The sequence below is a fragment of the Bidens hawaiensis genome, unplaced genomic scaffold (genome assembly GCF_021521415.1).
Source record: "Bidens hawaiensis isolate Kalapana, Puna unplaced genomic scaffold, B.hawaiensis_p1.1 tig00010668_1, whole genome shotgun sequence".
NCBI lineage: Eukaryota > Viridiplantae > Streptophyta > Magnoliopsida > Asterales > Asteraceae > Bidens > Bidens hawaiensis.
Window position 1 is genome coordinate 327,718 of NW_027491816.1, and position 16,436 is coordinate 344,153.

Consider the following 16,436-nt stretch of genomic DNA (forward strand, 5'->3'; position numbering starts at 1 on the left):
TGAACATATATAGACATTGTAATTTTATTTGAAAAAGATGGATAATTTAAATGCATTTGTGTCATAACCATCAACTCTGCTTGAAAGTTTAAATCTTGATAATGAGATGGGGACTGCAAACAAGCCACCAAAACTTCTCAGAATGGAAGATTATCCGAAATGGGCGGATAAATTTGAAAGTCATGTGCAAGCTGGAAGTTACAATACATGAGCCATAGAAGAGGAGTATGTGATCCCTAACGCTTTGTACATTAGAGAGAAAAGGATGTTGAATCTATTTCAACAATCTATCAAGGCTGAGATATTCCAAATGCTTCGACATAATGGGTCTTGTAGTTCTATTTGGAGAGCATTGCTTAACAAGAATAGAGGTAATCCCGACATTAGAAAGTACCGGATGGCGTTGTTTAAAAAATAATTCGATATCTTTACGTTGGTTAAAGGTGAAACATTAGCTTAGATGGTTTGCTGTCATCTGGTTAATGAGATGAAAAGGATGGGAATTAATAAATCTGATTATGAATACATTGATAAATTAGCTGATCCTTTGCCTGAAGAATGGGAGACTTTTATCATGATTTAACAATCAAATCCCGTTGCTTATGCACCTCTCACACTTGCTTTATTCATTGAGAAGCCGGAGGCACAAGAATTAGAGTTGAGGAAGAAACAGAAGATGAAAAGTTTGGCTGTTGTGCAACAATTGGGCTTTACTATAACAATCCTACTTTATGTCTAAAGATTCAAACTGCTTTCTGCACTGAAGGAATTGCATTTGTGGGAAATTCATTGGGTGGATCTCAAGCTACTCAAACTCCACAATATTCGAGAAGCTATTCTTGAACTTTTGCCACCAATCAGAACAATTCGCCAAAGAACTAAAATCCTTAGGTTTTACATTGTAATATTGCTGTAACTCTCAAGAATTCAAATGGTTTATCTACTGATAATGTCAAAGAGCATATGGCATTTCTTGGATCTGTCTTGGAGTCATATGAAGGTTTGGTTGCTGGTAGAATTGGCAATTACAACATGATAAAAGAAGATTATAATCAAATAGATCCTGAGGAGATGGAAATGCTTGACATTAAATGGTGCATGGCACGTGTCATCCGAAGAGCTCAAAGGTTTAAATAAATTACTAATACAAATTGTCTTGATGGTACATCTTCAAAGTTGGGTTTTGACAAATCCAAGGTGAGATGCTTTCGATGTAAGGAAAAAGGGCATTTCAAAAAGGAGTGTACAAACAAGGAAGTTGGGGATAGTAATGCCAATCTGTTTGGAAGAGATTACAATTGGCAAGCTATTTACCATCAAATTTCTCCTAACAAGTCTTATGATGCTGGAAAGAAGCCAATGGAAGCTGAAGCATCAACTTCAAAAGCATATCATGCTGCTCATGTGGATGAGGGATTCAGTTTGAACAAATATGTTCAACAAGCTAATGTTGCCGAGGTCTTTGAAGATGTTGATGAAAAATTGGAGAAGGTTAAAGAGGCGATATCTGAGGTAGCTTAGGAGGTAGTTGAGGAAGTGGTTGCTGAAATCAAAGAAGTGATTGAGGATGTTGATTCATGCACATATGACATGATTTATCCTATTCCCTCTAATTATTTTAAATCTATTTTTCCACCTGATATATAGAAAGTTTTGTAGGTTGGTTCAATGGAGAAAAAGTACCTCATGGGAAGATTGATTTTGGGGAAGAAGATGAACAACTGGATCAATAGCAAGTTCAATATGAGGAAAAGGATTCAAAAGAAGAAAATTTGGTTGATGTTGAACAAATTGATCAACACGCGCTCATGGAATATAAGTTATGTCCACAATCTAATGTGTTTAAATGTGATAAATGTGATTTAGATTGTGAAGAGTGTGAAATTAAAGATTTTGAAATCAAAGGTCATAAAAGCAACGTTGATAACATTGCTAATGAAATGAATAAAATAAAAGAAGCTTTTGAGAAACTACAAAAATGTGAGAAAAGTCTATGGAATAGAATTCAACAAGATAAGAAAAACCATTCTCATGTTGAAACATACTCTAGAAGATAAAGAGACTGCTGTTAGTAGGCACATTGATGAGAATGCCGCTCTAAAGCAAGAGTTACAATCTGTAAAGATTGAAACTAAAAGAGTTGATCAAAGCTAAAGAGTTATTTAGCCTCATCATATGTTTTTGATCACATAATTCCTATAAAGAATAATGTAATACCCCAACCCAGAGTGGGCTGACGTGTCCCTAATTACAGTAATCAGAAACATAAGACATAATTCCACTTACTTAAAAGTCAGAGTTACAAGCCAGTAGTCCAAAACATGAAGGTCTATATACATGTATTTATCTGTGAAATGTTTAAATAATCCAAAACATTTGTCTGGTTGAATGGGATTATGGCTGATAGATTTGAAAAATATAGAACTTGTGAAATTAAAAACAAAAATTTTCTAAAACAAGTTTTTATAACCAGACACAAGTCAAACATTTTAAAAAGATCGTGTTTGTTAAGGCAGGAACAATTGATTCTTAAGAAGATGTTGTTTTTGGAAAGAAAAGTAATGAATTGTTTTTTAAACAAAAACAACAACGCGACCGAGTTGAGATTTGATCTTCACCGATTGAAACAGTTGTAGACTAAAGATAATGTTTTACTTGCAATGAGATACGAATTTGTTTTATGCTTGTCCTAATTAATTTAAACACGATCATGCTCACAATAAAGAGGTCAAAGTGTTTAAGAAAAATGTGAGTCAAACACCTAAATAGAAATTTGTACCAACCAAAATTCTTAAAAGAGAACAAAATATGGTTAAGAGTGTGTTTGAGATTGGAGAAAGTTCTTCTGTGAAAAAGGATAAATTATATATCAAGAAACATACTAAATGTCAAAACTGGGTAGCTAAAGTTAAAATTGATGATTTGAAACCTAGTTTGGTTCCTAAAGTGTGTATGGATTCTAATGTTGTTAAGAATTCTGATGTTGTTAACGATTTTGATGTTGTTTTCAAAGTTTCTGATATTTTCGATACGTCAAGTGCTTGTTCATATAATTCATCAATGGATAGTTCATGTGATAAATTGTGTGAGGAAATGTTGTATGAGAAATTCAAACAACCCAAGATTAAGAAGGCTTGGGTTTCCTTGTTTAACTAAATGGTTACTTGGTGTGTGGGGGCTTCCAAGATCCGATGATTCACGTTGGATAATAGGTAGTGAAGCTTCTATACATATGACTGGTACTCTTTACTTATTGAAAGATGTTAAATCAATCAGAGGAGGCTATGTCGGACTTGCTGGTAACCAAGGAGGACAAATAATCGATGGGAATACTGTCAAATGGCACAGTAATGTTTGATAGAGTCAACTACATTATGGAATTGGAGAAAAATTAGTTGAGTTTTTCAAAAATTTGTGATAATGGATTCTCCACACGATTCACTGATAGAGAATGTATCATTTTGAAACCGGGGTACAATATACCAGAAGAATGGGTTTTGATGAAAGTACCTCGAGAGAATGATTTGTATGTTCTCAACATTAGTGTTGCTAGCACGGTAACAAATATTGTTCAATGTTTTGTCTCTAAAGCATCAGAGAAGAAATCGATCTTGTGGCACAAGAGATTGGGTCACATTCATGCTAGAAAGATGAACTAGCTAGTTCATAAACATCTAGTTAATGGGGTAAATTTGAAAGGATTTCATTTGAGTGATGCTTGTTTGAGTTGTAAAATGGGCAAACAGAAAAAGAAGACTCATCCGGCCATAGCGCTGAATTCAATCAATTTACCATTCAAGAGAGTCTATATGGATTTCAAAAGTATACTGGCGATCTAGATTGCTTAGTGGTCACTGATGATTATTCAAGATTCTTATGGGTGATGTTTTTAGAATCCAAAGATGAAACATTTGAAAATCTGATGATTAAGTTAAAAAAGTTGGAGAATTTTCACAAATTGCCGATTCGAAGAATCCGAAGTGACAATGGATCCGAGTTCAAGAAAAATAAGAAGTTGGAATATTTCAACGAACATGGTATTCTTCATGACAATAGTGCACCCTACACCACACAACAAAATACGGTTGCTGAAAGAAAGAATCGAACTCTTATTGAGACTGCAAGAGCCATGTTAGCTGACTCTAAATTGCCTGTTAATTTTTGGACTAAGGCTGTGTCGGTCCCTCTCTCTATCTCATATTAACTAACTAACTCACTATCGTAACCCACACCGAAGTGTCGACAAGAAAGTTAACGGCATTGCTATTTTGTAAAGAACAATAGAGTATTAAAGGCAGAATCCATAACACTCTAATTGTTGCACCACAAACGCTAAAGTAACACACACACACACACAATAACTCAAAAGATTTCCATTAAAATTAAGAAAGATAAAATGAAAATCGATTATGGTATAAAGGGTGGAATGTCAAGATCTATAGCAGATTTCCGTAGAGGAGTGAGTCTACCGTAAAATCACAATATTCGCTAGTCTGCTTCTCGTGTGTCCTAGGCGTGCTATAAAATATTCATTTTATAGGCATAGCCTAACATCTGAAATTTTCTTTTTAGAAACCCTAATGATTAATACAATCATATTCAAATATATTGCAATAAATGTTAAGTGTAAAACAGGTCTTCGGGCAATCATTGCCGCATTTGTCTTCATCGAGCAGACCTGGTAACCATTAAGTGTGCTGGGAAACAATTCTTCGGGCAAGCTTTACTTAGAATATTTTTCTTAGAAAATATTCATCTAGCAGACTTCAATCCTCTTGACTATATCAAACTTTGCTCGATAAATTCCTACGAGCAAATTTTGACTTCAGAGATCCCTTAAACTTTTTGCCAACTTAAGTGTGCTGGTAACATGTAGCTTTCTCTGAGTTGAACTCTTGAACCAAAGAAAGACAACTCTGAGGTAGCTCGGGTTACAATGTACGGTTCTGGATCTTGATGGCAAATTTGGTGTAAATACGGTAGTAGGATTCTTTGTGGGATATGAAAGTCTGTTGAGAATAGAATTTCTTCCGAGCATCAACTGAATCGTGCAAGTACAACATGTTTATTGTCAAACAGACAACGTGCCTACTCAAAAACTAGGAGATGCATGGTTGTTTGATTATGATAGTCTTTGGAAGAGTTTCAATATACATGAAGATTCTTCTTTGCTGTTTCAACAATATTTGAATGACAATTACTTTCAAGAATCTACATCAACTGAAAATTCCCCGATTTTCAATGAGATAATTTGTGATGATCTTGATCCTGCTGCTTTTACATCAACTCCTTCATTTGATGATGATGGAGAATCTCATGATGATGTGATTATGCCGGTGTCTACTACATGTTATAATGAAGTAATTTGAGAGGAAAACGTTATAAATTTACAAGAATATGTGAGTGTGTCAATTGAAATCATTCCACGAACCTTGTCCTATCATCCTAAAGAAAACATAATTGGATATATACATACCGGGGTTCGGACAAGAAGTCAAATTGACCAAAGTCTTCAATGTTTCTCTACTCAAGTGTCTACGTTACAAAATACGGTCTCTTTCAAATACTTCATTTCTCAAATCGAACCAAAGACATACAAAGAGGCATTAACTGAGGCGAGCTGGGCGAATGCTATGCAAGAAGAACTTCAACAATTTGAGAAGTTACGGGGTGTGGAAGCTGGTGGACTTACCTGAAGATAATAAACGTATTAACACAAAATTGGTGTTTAATTAAGTTCAAGCGTGAGCGTGATGAGAATGGAATAATAGTAAGAAACAAAGCTCCGTTAGTCGTTCTCGGTTTCAATCAACGAGGAGGAATTGACTACAATGAAGTATATGCACCGGTAGCAAGACTTGAAGCGGTTCGAATTAGTATGGCGTTTGCTTCATGGAAAGGTTTTAAAGTATATCAATTGGATGTCAAATCTGCTTTTCTTAACGAGAAACTTGGTGAAGAAGTTTACGTGGGACAACCACTAGGGTTTGTCGATACGATCCACAAAAACAAGGTGTACTTACTCGATAAAGCATTGTACGGTTTGTATCAAGCCTTGAGAGCTTGGTACGAAACATTATCTCAACATCTGTTGGATAATCACTTTATTTATTTTATGGGCATTTATTTATTGTTCAAGTTTATGTGGATGATATCATTTTTGGGGCAACCAACGACAATTTGTGGAAAGAGTTTTGAGGAGGTTATGAAGTCCAAGTTCGAGATGAGTGCAATGGAGAACATGAATTTTTTCCTCGGTCTTCAAGTGGAATAGTCACCCGATGGTTTCTTTAATCATCAAAAAAAGTATGTCAATGACATCCTAGCAAAATTCAACATGTCTGATTCAACGGGAATTAGCACTCCTCTACCATTGAATCATGGAATTGGTCTTGATCCCACTAGGTAGAAGGTTGATCAAACCCTTTACTGTTCCATGATTGACTCTCTCATGTACTTAACGCCTCTCAGCCAGATATCTTGTACCCAACGTGATTCTGTGCTCGCTATCAATCCAATCCAAAATTCTCGCACCTCATGATAGTGAAGAGGATACTGAGGTATCTTAAAGAATGTCCTGGATTCGGACTATGGTATCCTAAAGATGATGAGTTTGTGCTAAGAGCTTATTCAGATTTTGAATATGGAAGTTGTAAGCTGAACGTGAAGTCTAATACTGCTAGATGCTAATTCTTAGGCAGTGGGTTGGTCACGTGGCAATGTAAAAACCAAACAACCGTTTCTCTGTTGACTTGTGAAGCTGAGTATGTAGCTGTGTCCAGTTGTTGTTCTCAGGTTATTTGGATTCAACAGCAGATGCACGACTATGGTTTGCATTTTCTGACCACTCCTATTTTTGTAGGTAATTATACAGCTATTTTCATATCAAAAAACCTAGTAAATCATTCTAAAACTAAACACATTGAAATACGGTATCACTTCATTCGTGATTGCTACGAAAAGAAGTTGATAACCATAGATAAAATACACACCGATGAGCAAAAGGTATATCTTTTTACTAAAGCTTTTGAGGAAAACATATTTCGTATTTACTAAAACTTAACAGTATTAAGAAACTAGAAGGTGGGAAGGAGGATGATCCCGAGGTTATGTATTCCGATCTTAAGTAAACTTTCATAGAAGTCAAGTTTATTTATTGTAAATTTGTTTTTCAAATTGTTTTTTGATTTTAGGGGGGAGATATTTCTAGAAAATCCAAAAACATTCATATTTTTGAAAAAGCTAAAAACATTGAAAAATGATAAAAAGTCAAAAACATGTAAAATTTTGCTCCTTGAAAATAGTTTTTGAAGCAAAAAGGGAAAATGATAGTACATTGATCATCTAGTCTAAAAGCCAGTAAGAAATATGCTTAAAAGGTTGTGTGCTTAAATGTATTAGTGCATTGGTAGGCTTTAAAACAAACAAGTAAGGTATAATAAGTGATATAAACTTAACTAGCCAAGTTGATAGAGGGTAGTTCTCTAACAAAACTCTTGGTAATGATGGCAGAAATGTAATAGCCTGTCATACTCAAGCCTTATGCTTTAGCATGATCACCAAAATAAAAATCTTTGAATTACTTAAAATAATGATTGGATCATCAATGGTAAATGGTTTTATGGCAACGGTATATGGTTTTATAGCCTTAAATCCTGTATTGATTGTTTGCTTCAAATTTCCGGATACCATTGAGTCTTTATGCGGTTATCATATGGGTATTCACAAAATGTGAATATTAAATTGCTTTATAAGCGAACCCAGTTCATTAAACTTTATCACTACTATACTATGTACAAATTCATTACTGACTTGATCAAACCCGATGTTAGACATACATTGTTTCTCCCTTGTGCGCGTCTTAATACCAGTAAGAAATGGAACCAAGGGGATACAATGTCTGCAAGCCATACACATGAAATCGTGCATACTCATTCGTGGTTAAGGAAATTTGGGGTATTGCTAGATAACGGGGGTATATCTTGTTGAGAAGGTTGTTAAAAATATGAAATGTTTTGATCTGTTGGTTCTAAGGTTTATGTTAAGTTGGGTGACATGGTAAAAATCAAAATAAGCTTGAATTAAGATAATAGACTGATTATTTCCTAATATTGTGTGCTTAATTGAACTTTAGTCATACAACTGAAATTTCTGAAAAATTATTCGTTAAAGTTTAAGTGGACAACAATACCAATGACCGACTTAACACCAGTCATAACAATGTTGAAATATAAAACTGTTATGGAAGAGCGATTTTGTCCATATGATTCCCTTCTCAAACTCACAAAAATATGTTTTGAAATTCTTCTTGTTAAATTTTCATTAAAACCAAAAATATTTTACATTTCTAAGTTATTTTCGACTCTAGATGAATTGTTTACTATCTTTCGGGATGAATTGTTGAGAATTTTAAAATGAGTTGATGTTTATAATTCATTTTCAAAGGGCTAAAACGTCAATCAAGGTCATTAATTTGGACTCGATCGAACTTGAAAGTGTGAATTTTATCTTTTATATGATTCATAACATATCCGTCGGATATGTATTAAACATAAACGGCGTATATGTATTTATTACATATACAGCGTACAAGTTTAACACATATACGACGTATAAGTTTAACACATATACGGCGTATAAGTCAAGTGACATATATGGCAGATAAGTGATAAGTATAAAAAGTTGTTACTTATACGTTGACATCATCATATTCATTTGTTGCCATATCTGTTCAAAATTCTCTCTAATATTTGTTCATTAATTCATATCCGTTCAAGCTTATATGTTGGCTATACTAGTGATTCACACACTATTATAATTGTAAAAGGTATTATCTTTTGTTCTTTCTTAATGAATTTTATAGGATATTGACAATGAATTCAGATCCAGATCTATTCTGATGCAATTGATGATGGGCTTATAGTTGATCTTAATTGATGACTAATTGTTACAAGCATACTGATCTGAATTGGGTTTTTAATCACTGAGAAGTTCAAGATCTTATATAGATCTGGGATTATACCGAATAATGAAACTAAATTAAAATTGCTAAAACAGATAGGTTATTAGGGGTGAACGAAACTCGGTTATGTCCCTGAATTGCTAAATTGATGGATCATTTCAGAAAATTTGGGCTTTGACGTGTCATTCAGCGTATAGAACTTATATGTCATATATGTCGTTTGGACATATACAGGTATAAGTGTAATAACATATATGCCGCATAAGTCAAGCATTGACTTATACGGATATATGTTATTTTGATATACATCAAATAAGTCATTTTTGACTTATACGTAATATATGTTGTACGCTGACTGAGTCATATCCATTGTATTACACGTATGTGTTCATATCAGCTTATACGTTTACAATAACATATCCGTTTATACTTTCATACCCGTTTTGAAAAATCTTATACGGATGCTTTACTTATAAGTTTGTAAAAAGACTTATACGTGATCTTTTATTCATTTTAAATCTTATCCAGGGATTTAAAATGTTTGATCACTTTCATAATCGAACTATGATTGTTTATTTGTTAATGTAGATGACTCGTAAAAGGAAAGATATTGATCCTATTCATAATATTTATGCATATTTAGACTTGGAGGATAAGAATGTTCATCATTTCAAGACGATCATTCCGTTTTTATTACGATCGAGGATGTATAAGGTCATTATTGTTCGTTGTGAGCCTTATCATAATGTTGCAGCTTACTTATGGAAGAGTGCTACTGATTGTGGATCAGAAATCAAGTCTAAGGTGCAAGGAAAAGAGATAATTGTATTAGAGGGTATTATTAGAAAGATTTTGGAATTTGGTGATGCTGACACTGATCCAGATACGTTAGATGAACGTTTGGTGAAGGGATGTCTTATCAGAGTGGGATTGCAAAATGATATCAACCGAGTACCTTATTTGAAGGCGGGTTTGTCGAGACCGTACAAGTATCAGGTAGATGTTGTTGTGTAATGATTCGAGCACAGGAAAGGAGTTTATGAGGAAATTCTGGATTACCAAATGTGCATAATTGCTTCTTTATGCTTAAACCTGAAGTATAATTTCTCCAAGGTGATTATTAACAACATGAAACACTATTTTGGAAAGGAGAAATGGTTGATGTATCCTCATTTTATTCTATTGATTGTGGAAGATCAGTTTCCATAAGAAGTAGGTTGGAGAATCAATTCATCATCTCATATGGCAGGAAATAACTGTGCAAAATTGGCATCGTATAATAATAAAGATGAAGATGAAAATCCAAAATTTCGTGGTTTGTTTGGACATTTAAAGAGTGCTAATTATGTTGCACTAGGGGGAATAACTAGAGGCACAATAACAGTGACTCGGATTGTGAGAATGAAAACAAAGTCATGGATAAATTCAAAGCTATTAGGGGAGCAAATGGTTTGTTATAACTAAAGTGATGTGGTGGCTGATTCACAGAAGGGTAAGAGAAAAAGAAAGGAATCTATAAAAGTTGAAGAAGTAACACCCAAGGTTACAACAGTGACTGAACAACATTTGTACTCTACTACGTCTGGTAAAGATGATGAAGAGAATGGGTCTAACACGGAATTGAAGAAAAGTGTGTATGATGATCCACGTGCTATGGCAGATTTAAGAAAGGAATGAAAGCATAAGAAAACAGATGAAGAGACTGATAAAACCATGTTGAAGTGAAGAAGAAAATATGGGGAAGAAAACATATGGCAAAGCCGTCACTAAAGCTGATTGATGAAGAATAACACCCAGAGGGGGAGATTGAAGATACGATGGTGAATGGAAAATTTATTCCAGAAATGGATGTAGATATGGAACCGGCTATTGATTTGAGTTGGAATGACAATATTTTGAATCTCGGGAAGTTAAAGCAATACCATCACCAAACAAAAGAACACCAAATAAGCCTACACCAAAAGTTACTCCAAAGTTTATTTCTCAAGGCCAATGTTTTGGTAGTTTTCCTGAGTTTGACGACGCTAATATATTCTTGGATGGACCGTCCAAACAAGAATTTAATGTGTTGAAAGGTCGTGTTTAGGAACATGATGTTAGGATTGAATGTTTATCTGAAGAAAATGGTAAACTGAGGCTGGAGAATGTGGAGATAAAGGCATGTTTGGTGGAAAGTGAATGGAAACGTTCCTTACGAGCGGATTTACACAACCAACATATGAAATACTTTGTAATTATTGAAGAAAAGCTGGGTATACGTTTTTTGTATAAGGTAGAAAAATCAGATCATACGGTGTTTGAGAGAGTATATGGAGAAGATTTCGCATTGGAGGAATGTGAGTTCAGGATGATGTATGATAAAGAAAAGGCCGATCTGAAGGGTAAAGGTAAGGTGGACGAAGAACCGATCATTTTATCTGAAGACATTACTGAGCAGAATGTTGGATCGTCATCTATGATGGGTGCTACACAACAACATATGGTGGAAGAACCAGTGTTGGATATGGTTATTTATGAACCAAGGGTTAATGAACCTTTGATTGTGGAACCTTTGGAGTTGGTAACGTTTGAACCGATTGTTGAAGATGATGAAGATGAAGATGAGGAAGATGAAGGTAAACTTGATTTCTCTGTTGCTGAAGATTATGATGATCTGGACAATGATGATGATGATGATGATGATGATGATGATGATGATGATAACACTAGTGGTGGAACTGGTTTGTTGATAAGTTCCAAAAGTAGCAAGTCTCAGGCTGTTAATGTCCAAGTAAGTCAAAAATATGATGATCATACACAACATGATAGTACTGGTGATAAGACGATTGAAGATATTGAGGTCTATGATATTGATCCGATTGCAACATCTATGTTTTAGATTAAAGGTGTTGTGTATGATGCTAAAGAGGGAGATATAGTTATGACTATAGATGATTTAGCTAATATGTTGGATGTCACTGAGGATGAGTTTAATTTTGATTTTGAAAGTGACATGGGTGGAGTTTGTGATGATAAACAGAAGTTCATGCCTTCTGAAGATTATGTTTTGGATGATGTGTTGGAAAAAGAACCTGTTAGATATGTTACACCTGACAATCGAGAATTTGGTAAATTCAGTGAAGATGGATGTTGAGTCAAACAATTGACCTAAGGAGGAGATTGTTGAGTCAAAGATTTGACCAGAATGAAGTATATGGAAGATTGGAATCTTCTCAACCTCCTCAGAATTCACTAAGTATGGATCCGGGCACACCTTAGACATCCGAGCAAGGTTTTACTTAGCCGGGTATGATATTTTGTCTATCGGGCAAGGTTTACTTCAAGAAGGCTTCTTTAGTGGATATCCGAGCAGGATTTGCAAATTAATGCATTGCCGGGCAAGGTACACTAGTTTATGTAAATCCGGGCAAGGTTCACTTTATCAAGCAAGTCTGTTCTTCAGAGCCAAGTATATTACTCTTCCGAGTAAAGTTTGGTTAACCAAGTCCAAGAAGCCAAGTGATAGGAAGACCGGGCAAGGTATTCATTAGTAAGTATGGTCCAAGTATGCTTGATGATCTAAAGGAATATCTCTAAGTAATATCGGGCAAGGATCAGCTCAAGCGAGGAAGAGTACTCCCGAGTACACATTGCTAATAAGTTATTTTATAGCAAAGAGCTAAAATGGATCATTGAAGAACAAGGTTGCTCATAAGGATTTGCCGGGCAAAGTTTGACAATGCCAAGAAGACTGAAGTCTACCCGGTGAGTATTTTACTTGGTAAAATACTCTTCAATTAAAGTTTACCCGGAAACTTATTTCGAGTACACTTCTATGTTACCAAGTCCTGAAGGATGGCAGAGTACACAGCATACTCGGAAAATGAAGATTTAAGAAAAGCCTACCCGGAAGACTTGTTTTACACTTAGTTTATTTTGAATATGTAATTTGAATATGTATGATTCTATTTAGGGTTTCTAGAAGGAATGACAGTTGTCCTAGGTTGGCAGGCCTATAAATAGAATGTTTAGGGCACGCCGCCAAGGGGGCACAATAAGGATAGACAGACACATTTATTGAGATAGAATATATCGTGTGACGGCTGTCCTAGGATTCCTAAAACCCTAAATCGATTATCCACTTTGTATGATGAAAATTATATAGATGGAAATCTTTTGAGTGAATCCTGTGTGTGCTTTCTACCTTTGATTATTCATAACAACCGTATGTTTGTTACTGATTCCGCCATTAACAAAGGGATATCTTTCTAAATATAGCAACCCGTCATTAACTCTCTTGTCGGCACATTAATCTGTGTGAATTATGACATGATTAAGTAAGATCCAGCTGAAATCGTGGGGCCTGACAAGTGGTATCAAGAATCAGCAACAGATTCCTATCATTGAAGAACCTGTTGAGCATAATGCTGACAATACAAAGACTTTCATTGGTGGTAGCACAAGTAATCAAGGAAACCAGCAAAGATTCAATGTGCAACTGATTGATGACACTGATTCTGCCTCTATGCCAAGTGGAAATGTTCCTCATACTGGCACAGGACATGGTCAAAGCAATGATACACAGGCTTTGCTGTCTATGTTTACTGAGTCATATAATGCATTTGTTGCAAAGAATTTGATTCACACAAGTGTAGTGCAAGATGATTTAGAGCAGATAGATGCTGATGATTTGGAGGACATGGATTTGAAGTGGCAAGCTGCAATGTTAGCTCTGAGAAGTAAGAGGTTGTATAATAGAACTGGTAGATCTCTAGTTTCTGGTCCAAATGAAAGAATTGGATTTGACAAGTCAAAGGCAATCTGCTATAATTGCCAACAGCCAGGACATTTTGCAAGAGAATGCAACTTGCCAAGGAACTATCAGATGAATCAATTCCCGAATCAACAGCCAAGAGGTCAACAACAATACCAGCAAAATCAGCAAAGAAACAACAACCAAAACTTCAATAACAACTTCAATCCCAACAACAACTATAATCCCAACTTCAACAACTTTTAGCCTCAAATGAATAATCTGAATCAAAGTATGCATCAGAATCAAGGTTTTCAAATGAACAACAATCAAAACCTTCAAGATGCTCAAAATGTTCCAAAAAACACTGTTCCAGCCAACCAAAATCAACCAAGAAATCAAGGAAATGTGGCAGTGACTACACAACATGAAGGAAATTTTGATTGGAGTAATCATGAAGAAGACATTGCAGATGATATCAAGAGGGCAAATGTAGCATTCATGGCTATAATTGAGAAAGAAACTGGATCATCATCTCAGGTACACTCTGCTCCTACTATTGATTTAAATGAACTTATCAATGAATTGAAAACAAAAGTAGGCAAGCTGGAAAGTGAGTGTTTTAAGAAACAAAGTATCATCAATACATATGAGGCAAGTGAACTAGTGAGTGAAGAAAGAATGAAAAGTTTAGAGGAAGACTGTGTAAACAGTTACAGATCTCAGAAAGATTCACCATTGAAATTGATGGGTTGAAGAAAATGATTATAGAAGAGAAGTTGTTAAACACAAAACTGCAAGTTGACAATGAATTCTTGAAGAACTTGGTCTCCACTGGAAACATCTGTGGAATTCTGAACCAAGTTAAGGAAGAAGACAAATACAAAGCAGTACCTCCACCATTCAACAACAACTTTATGCCAAAAGTTGATAAAGAGAAAAGAAATGCATATCTACAACAATTCAAAGATGTCTTTCAAGACAAAGAAGAACTTGTAGATTTGTACAAGAATGTTGAAGTCAGTGAAGAAGGAGAGTTTGTTGTGAAGAAAGAACTAAAAGAAGAAAAGTCAATTGGTGTTCAAGTCTCTGAAGATGACCTTGAATCAATTGATTTGAATCAAGATGACTTGAGTGATTTGAGTGATCAAATTACTGAAGAGGAACTTAAAGCTGCTGAAAGAGGAAGAAGATACAAGAAGCCAGAATCAAATGATAAACTTCCAAAGTACCCACCAGTCACACCAAAAATGAAGAAATAGAATGAAAGAATGAAAAGAGAACATGTGTCTTTTGACTTATGTGAAAGAAAGAAGGTGAATTACAATGCTGTAAGGCCTCCTAGCAAGGATGTATTGGAAAAGATAAAGCAAAACAGCAAGAAAAAGATAAAAGAAGATGTGAATGTTGAAAACTTTATTCCAGTTTACCCTATTTTCTCAAGCATTGAAGATTTTGACATTGGTGTAGTAGAAATAATGGAAGAATAAGAAAAGAGGAAATTGAGACAAAGGGAAAACATTAAGGAAGATTCCTTGAGTACAAGAGAAATTGTTTTTGTGAAAGGGAAAGTGGAAAGAAGTGACATAAGAATAGCTGAGTTTGTTCCCTTCTCAATTGACTTTGACAGTTTAAAGTCTAAAAGGACAATTGGAGTTGATCCACCAAGACCAAGTGAAAGGTTCAAGAAGCCAAAAGAACATGAAATATTCAAAGGAAAGGCTTGGTGCAAGAAATGTGACGAATATGGTCATCACACAGACTCATGTAATGAAAGATTGAAATTCCAACCTTTCCATGTACCAGATGGAACAAAGTATGGCCAAGACTTTGTTCTATACAAACAGAAGTATGATATATATTTGGGAAAAGGAAAGGTGTGTGGAAATGAAACTTTGAACATAGAAGAAAAGAAATTTGCAAAGGAGACAAGGAGTGACAAGAAAACTGATTTTAAAACAAAGAAACAAATGACTAAATCAGTAAGAAGAAGTGTGTCTTCTAAGAAAAATGAGAAATTGGTGAAGAAGAATTATTAGCCTGTGAAAATCAGACAAGACAGTCAATCAGTCAAATCTGATGGCTCTCAAAGATCATCAAACAGTGAGATAAAAAGAAGAAAAGATGCACATTCTAGAAAGAAACCAACAGAACTCACTGGTGATGAGAAGTTTCTACTAAAGCATGGATATGAACCACATGGTTTCCTTTGGAAACCTAAGACTGAGAGTAAGGTTGAGCAAGTTGCTGATGTGAGAGAATACTCTGAGAAGAAGGACTATGTGATAAAGGAGTATGCCACTGACTCAGCTGAATACCAGTGTCCAACCTCACTTGTTAAAACTCCAAGAGAGTGTGGTTATGAAACTGATAATTCAGACAACTTAGAATTGACTCATGAAGATCCTAAACCAACAACACTCACTTCCCAAGCTGTGTCTGAAACTGAATCTGATGAGCTGCAAGTTGATAAGGCTTGCACTTCATCACTCAACTAATCAAACTTTCTTTGTATGTGCAGGAACAGTCCACTCCTCTAAATGACATATGGTATATGGATAGTGGTTGTTCTAGGCACATGACTTGTGACAAGACATCTCTTGTTAATTATGAAGAAAAGTATGAAGGTCCGATAGCTTTTGGGAGTGATGAGAATGGTGGAAAGATTGTTGGAAAAGGAATCTTAACAAATGGGAAAGTATCATTTGATAATGTATATCATGTTGAAGGTCTTCAGTATAA